Source organism: Triticum dicoccoides, chromosome 3A (assembly GCF_002162155.2).
Source record: "Triticum dicoccoides isolate Atlit2015 ecotype Zavitan chromosome 3A, WEW_v2.0, whole genome shotgun sequence".
In the NCBI taxonomy this organism is placed as follows: Eukaryota; Viridiplantae; Streptophyta; class Magnoliopsida; order Poales; family Poaceae; genus Triticum; species Triticum dicoccoides.
Genome location: NC_041384.1, coordinates 82678536 through 82685414, shown reverse-complemented (window position 1 = coordinate 82685414; position 6879 = coordinate 82678536).

Here is a 6879-nt window from a genome sequence, read left to right as displayed (position 1 = left end):
GGCCGGAGCCGGGGCCGGCTGCGGGCCGGGCGACGCCGGCGAGCGCCGCGGCGGCTCGGGGCGGCGACGGCGGCTGCGGTGGCCCGGCGACGAGGGCGGTGAAGGGCGGCGTCGGGAGCTGGGCGGCGGCGGCGATGGCGGCTCCGGCCGCCGGAGTTGGAAGAGGCGGCGGGGATGGCAGCGAAGGGCGGCGGCGCGTGGATGGGCTCGCGAAGGGCGGCGGCGGGTGAGGGACGCGGCGGCCACGTGGTGGCTCGCCACTGGCTGCGGGCGGCGGCGGAGGTCGGGTCGGACATGTCCGGCCCGGCAAATTTTGTCCGGCGGCGGCGTGTGGAATGGATCTAGGGTTTCGGAGAGGGGGAGAGATCCGGATTTCGGGGGGTCTATTTATAGGCATAGGGGGAGCTAGGAGAGTTCAAATGAGGTGCGGTTTCAGCCATGCGATCGTGATCGAACGCTCTAGGACATGGAGCGGAGTTTGGTGGGTTTTGGGCCAAATTGGAGGGGTGTTGGGCTGCAACCCACACGAGGCCTTTTCGGTCCCTCGGTTAACCGTTGGAGTATCAAACGAAGTCCAAATGGTACGAAACTTGACAGGCGGTCTACCGGTAGTAAACCAAGGCCGCTTGGCAAGTCTCGGTCCAATCCGGAAATGTTTAATCCCCACACACGAAAGAAAGCTAGAAATGACCACCGGAGGAGAACGAAGCGCCGGAATGCAAAACGGACAACGGGGAAAATGCTCGAATGCATGAGATGAACACGTATGCAAATGCAATGCACATGATGACATGATATGAGATGCATGACAAAGAAAACAACACATGGAGACAAAGACCCGAACCCGAGATAATAAAATAACTTAACGCCGGAAACGGCAAGAGTTGGAGTACAAATAGGGAAAGTTACATCCGGGGTGTTACACCTTTGTCTCCCGATTTTGAAGTTCTTAACTTCAAACAAAGACAAGGAGAAAACTTAAAATATGCTTGGTACAGGATGATAGAATCCTATCATAATCGCACTATAGGGGGGGTTCAAGATTTTGCTTTGCAATTTTTATGTTGGGCTAATCATGTCCCATAGACAACTCTTGGATTTTGCCGCTAAAGGGAGTTTTACTGATGTTGATCCCAGTATTGCGTATGAGATTATAGAGGGAATAGTAGGAGTACTACCCCCACAAAAGGGACTCCATCATAATCAAGAGGGAACCCATGTTTTTGAGAAAATATGCGAAGTAACTAAAATTTTGGAAAAATCTCTTGAACCCCTTAAAAATATTAGTGGGAACCTTCACCGCATGAATATGTTGATCACTCTTTGTGATAAGCGGTTGGATGCTCTAGGTCTAAAGATCTCCGAGTATGAAGCGAAATGTAAGGAACCTCCTGGGTCTGATTAAAATCCTATTACAAAAATAAAAGATGCTAATACCGAGATATATTCTTGTTTTTATGCCTAGCTAGGGGCGTTAAACGGTAGCGCTTTTTGGGAGGTAATCCAATTTTATTTTTGTTCCTATCTTTTTGTTCATATTTAGTAATAAATAATTTATCTATCATCTATTATGATGTAGCGACCCGATCTCAAACGGTCAAGTCTCTATGCTTTAGTGTCATCCTTGGATCGGTAATGCTGACACACACAGTACTCGAAGGATTTATAACAGAGTAACAATCACACACTTATTACATCGAATGTCTCAAAAGAGAGCTTATTACAATAAATATGGCTTAAGGCCATCTAATACGATAACAACGGAAGGCTTGGAAGATAAAGTGAGTCCATCAACTCCAACGTCATAGCTGAGCTGCACGGCAACGACCTAACAAACCTTACTCCTCGGCTAAAAAGTCTGCAACATAATACGTTGCAGCCCAAAAATGGGTCAGCACATGGAATATGCTGGCAAAATAACACAGTAGAGCAAAAACAGAATAATGCTATCACTACATGCATATTTGGCTGGTGGAAAGCTCTACGGTTATAGTTTTTGCGAAAAGCCAATTTTTTCCTACAACAAAGGAATAGATTGTATTTAACTATCATGGTAGTTGAAACATCATTGAGAAGGTTCCTCCAACTCAATCCCAATTAAAAGTAATTATCAACCCAACAATATTAATTTAGAGTGATGAGATACATATGATAATCCAAGTACGAGATACTCAAGAATTGTCCATAACCAGGGACATGGCTAACCATGATTAGATTGTACACTCTGCAGAGGTTTGTGCACTTCTCCCCACAAGACCCGATCTCCTCCGTTGGATTTCTCGCACTACAGGGTGTATGAGAAACGGATGACCGAGACACATTCTTTCAGAAACATTTACTCTTTACTCTGGGCAGACCATACCAACCTACATCCCTCTACTTGCTGATCCACCTCTTCGAAAGCTCATGTAACTTACTCAGCTATGCTAGAGCCCATAATAGCATGTGGCTGCACACGAAAGTTTCTAGCATGAAATATCTCAGTTCCCTTTGAACCTGGGTGGTAGAGCTTAGGATTATCACACAGGTACTCCGGGATATCCTAGGACAACACTCGATTCTCCAGGTGCCCGACGAACAATCCACCCAGATGTGTATTCAAGTTGCCACCTTAAGTTGAACCGTTAATTAACAATCTCACATCTTTCATGGATTTCACTCACCCAAACCACGTCTACGAGCATAGCATAGCAATATAAGCAATACGTAGAAGTAACTCCCAAGGGTTTGATAATGAAAGTGCAACTATCCCTAGGTGGTTTTGGTAATTCATAACAACATATAGCTCATTGAGCTAATGCTATTCCAAGATGATTATTTCAGGAAAGCTCAATGATTGGCATGGCATGGATGTGAAAGTGGAACCCTCAAAATGCTAAGGACAAAGGATTGGCTCAAGCTCAAAAGCTCAAGACTCTTCATTTTATATTTTAGTGATCCAAGATCACATTGAGTCTTTAGGAAAAGCCAATACTATCAAGGAGGGATGAGGTGTTTCTTAATGAGCCTCTTACTTCATGTGCTTAGTGATATGCTCCAAAACCCTCAACTACTTTCCCATATCCACTTATGACCTAAACCCTAAGCCAAACTCGGTCATACCGATTCTTTCTATCCGGTGCCACCGAGTTTCACTTGTCATAAGCCACTGCCAAACCCTAGAAATTCGGTTCTACCGATAGGGATCTCGGTCTCACCGAGATGGGATTGCAAACTCTCTGTTTCCCTTTCGTAACTTTTCGGTCTCACCGAAAGAGCGAATCGGTCCCACCGAGATTGCAATGTAAATTCAGTGTTTCCTTTTTGTAACTTTTCGGTCTCACTGAAAGAGCAAATCGGTCCCACCGAGTTTGCCTGACCAACTCTCTAGTTAGCTAATTACCAAAATCGGTCTCACCGAGTTTGTGTAATCGGTCTCACCGAGATTACGTTATGCCCAAACCCTAACCATATCGGTCGTACCGAGTTGCATGTCAGTCCCACCGAAAATCTCTAACAGTCACTAGGTTTACCTTTTCGGTCTGACCGAGTTTGTTGATTCGGTCCCACCGAGATTGGAAAACTGTGTGTAACGGTTGGATTTTGTGTGGAGGCTATATATACCCCTCCACCTCCTCTTCATTCGAAGAGAGAGCCATCAGAACACATACACAATTCCAACTCATATGTTCTGAGAGAGAACCACCTACTCATGTGTTGAGATCAAGACATTCCATTCCTACCATATGAATCTTGATCTCTAGCCTTCCCAAGTTGCTTTCCACTCAAATCTTCTTTACACCAAATCCAAATCCTATGAGGGAAAGTTGAGTGTTGGGGAGACTATCATTTGAAGCACAAGAGCAAGGAGTTCATTACCTACACACCATTTGTTACTTCTTGGAGAGTGGTGTCTCCTAGATTGGCTAGGTGTCACTTGGGAGCCTCCGACAAGATTGTGGAGTTGAACCAAGGAGTTTGTAAGGGCAAGGAGATCGCCTACTTCATGAAGATCTACCGCTAGTGAGGCAAGTCCTTTGTGGGTGATGGCCATGGTGGGATAGACAAGGTTGCTTCTTCGTGGACCCTATGTGGGTGGTTGCTTCTTCGTGGACCCTTCGTGGGTGGAGCCCTTCATGGACTCGCGCAACCGTTACCCTTTGTGGGTGGAGCCCTCCGTGGACTCGCGCAACCGTTACCCTTTGTGGGTTGAAGTCTCCATCAACGTGGATGTAGGATAGCACCACCTATCCGAACCACGGGAAAAACATCCGTGTCTCCAATTGCGTTTGAATTCTCCAAACCCTTCCCTTTACATTCTTGCAAGTTGCATGCTTTACTTTCCGCTGCCAATATACTCTTTGCATGCTTGCTTGAAGTGTGTGATGATTGCTTGACTTGTCCTACAATAGCTAAAATTTGCCAAGAACTAAAATTGGGAAAAAGTTAAGTTTTTATTTGGTCAAGTAGTCTAATCACCCCCCTCTCTAGACATACTTTCGATCCTACAAGTGGTATCAGAGCTTTGGTCTCCATTTGCTTTGATCTCCATAGCTTTTGGTGGTCATAGCCTTGGTTTCACAACCTAGGAGAGTATGGCGTCTAGCGAGGGAAATTATCACCGTAGAGGTCCTTACTTTGATGGTACTAATTTTGCTAGTTGGAAGCATAAAATGAAAATGCATATTCTTGGACATAACCCCGCCGTTTGGGCTATTGTGTGTGTTGGTTTGCAAGGTGACTTCTTTGATGGGAAAGAACCAAACCGTGAAGCTATCGCGGATGAGTTGAAGATGTTGCAATACAATGCTCAAGCTTGTGATATTCTCTTCAACGGATTGTGCCCCGAAGAATTCAACAAAATCAGCCGTCTTGAGAATGCAAAGGAAATTTGGGACACTTTGATTGATATGCATGAAGGTACCAACTCCGTCAAGGAATCCAAGTTGGATGTGCTTCAAAGTCAACTTGACAAGTTCAAAATGAAGGATGGTGAAGGTGTCGCTGAAATGTACTCTAGGCTTGCTCTCATCACAAATGAGATTGCCGGCTTAGGAAGTGAAGAGATGACCGATAGATTCATCATCAAGAAGATTCTAAGAGCCTTGGATGGAAAATATGATACCGTGTGCACATTGATCCAAATGATGCCCAATTACAAAGATCTCAAGCCAACGGAGGTGATTGGAAGAATTGTTGCTCATGAGATGTCACTTAAGGATAAAGAGGAACTTCACAACAAATCAAGTGGTGCCTACAAAGCCTCATGTGAAGCCCCTACATCATCAAGTGAGAAACAAGACTTCAATGAAGAATTGAGCTTAATGGTGAAGAACTTCAACAAGTTCTACCAGAGTAGAAGCAAAGATAGAAGCTTCAAGTCAAGGTCCTACAATGGAAAAAGATCTTCTAGTCGAGAGTGAAACTGCTACAGTTGTGGAAGACCCGGACACTATTCCAATGAGTGTACGGCTCCCTACAAGATAAGAGAAGATTCTCCAAAAAGAAGAAGCAAAGAATCACCACCAAGAGAGAGAAGGAGTAGAGATGATCGTTATGAACAAAGATACTCACGGAGAAGCAAGGATTCGGAAAGGAAGGAAACATCATCAAGGAGCTACACAAAATGAAGACATCAAGCTCATGTTGGTGAATGGGTATCCGGCTCCGACTCCGACAGCCACTCCGAGAGAAGTTATCACTCCGACTCCGAAGATACTCAAGATGAAGGTGTTGCCGGTCTAGCACTTGTGTCAACCAACTCCAATGACATATTTGACTCACCAAATGAAGGAATTGGAAGATGCTTCATGGCCAAAGGTCCTAAGGTAACACACCCCGAGTATGTTGATTTCAATAGTGATGAAGATGACTTGTTAGGTGATGATTTGCTTGTTGACAACTCTAGTGATGAATACTATGATGAAACATCAATTAATCATGTTAATCAAGATAAAACGAATGACAATGATAAGAAGAAGATTGAGGCTCTAACTAAAGAACTAAACACTCTTAAGTTAGCTCATGAAACTATCTTCGAAGATCATCGCGAACTTTTAAGAGCTCATGAGAAATTACGCTTTGAAAAGCTCAATCTTGAGCAAGAGCATGCGTTCTTAAAAGCAATCAATGATGATCTCCGCAAGAAAAGTTCTTCTTACATTGCCAAGCGTTTACTCTTATCCACTTACATGCCTCAAGTCAAGTCTAGTAACAAGAACAAGAAAGATTCTTCCTCTAGCAGTAACAATGATCATGCTAAATCCAATATTGTTGCTTCTAGTAGTTCTCTTGATTCCACTAATGATTCTCTTAGCCAAGTTACACTTGAGCAAGAAAATAGCTTATTGAAGGGAATTATAGAGAAAGGAGTGTACAAAAGCCTTGCCGGGAGTAAGCAATTCAAGGAAATTGTGCGCAAGCAAGGGATGCACCGGAAGAATCAAGGTGTTGGTTTTGAATGAAAGTTCAATGCCAATGGAGTTGAGTGGGAAGAAGATCAATACCCCAAGACAGAGTTTGTTCCTCAACAAGAGAAGTATGATACTTCTTTCAAGGGGACACAAGCTCAAGATGATCTTCCACCACAAGACTACAAGCAAAAAGGCAAGGACAAGCTTCAAGAGGAAATTGATGCATTTGAAGAAGCTCCTAAGACCTTAATCAAGTGGATTCCCAAGACTACTTCAAGTTCCACTTCATCAAGTACGACTACAACTCCAAGGATTCCCATCAAGATGGTGTGGATCCAAAAGAAGAAGAACTAGAGAGTTCTTGAGGGTGACTCCGCCAACATACTTCACTCTTATCTTTTTGGCAAGAACAAGTGCAATCAACTTCCACATCTTGCACTAGTTCAAGGAGTCACAAACCCTCTTGTTGGTAAGACAAGGGACAAGG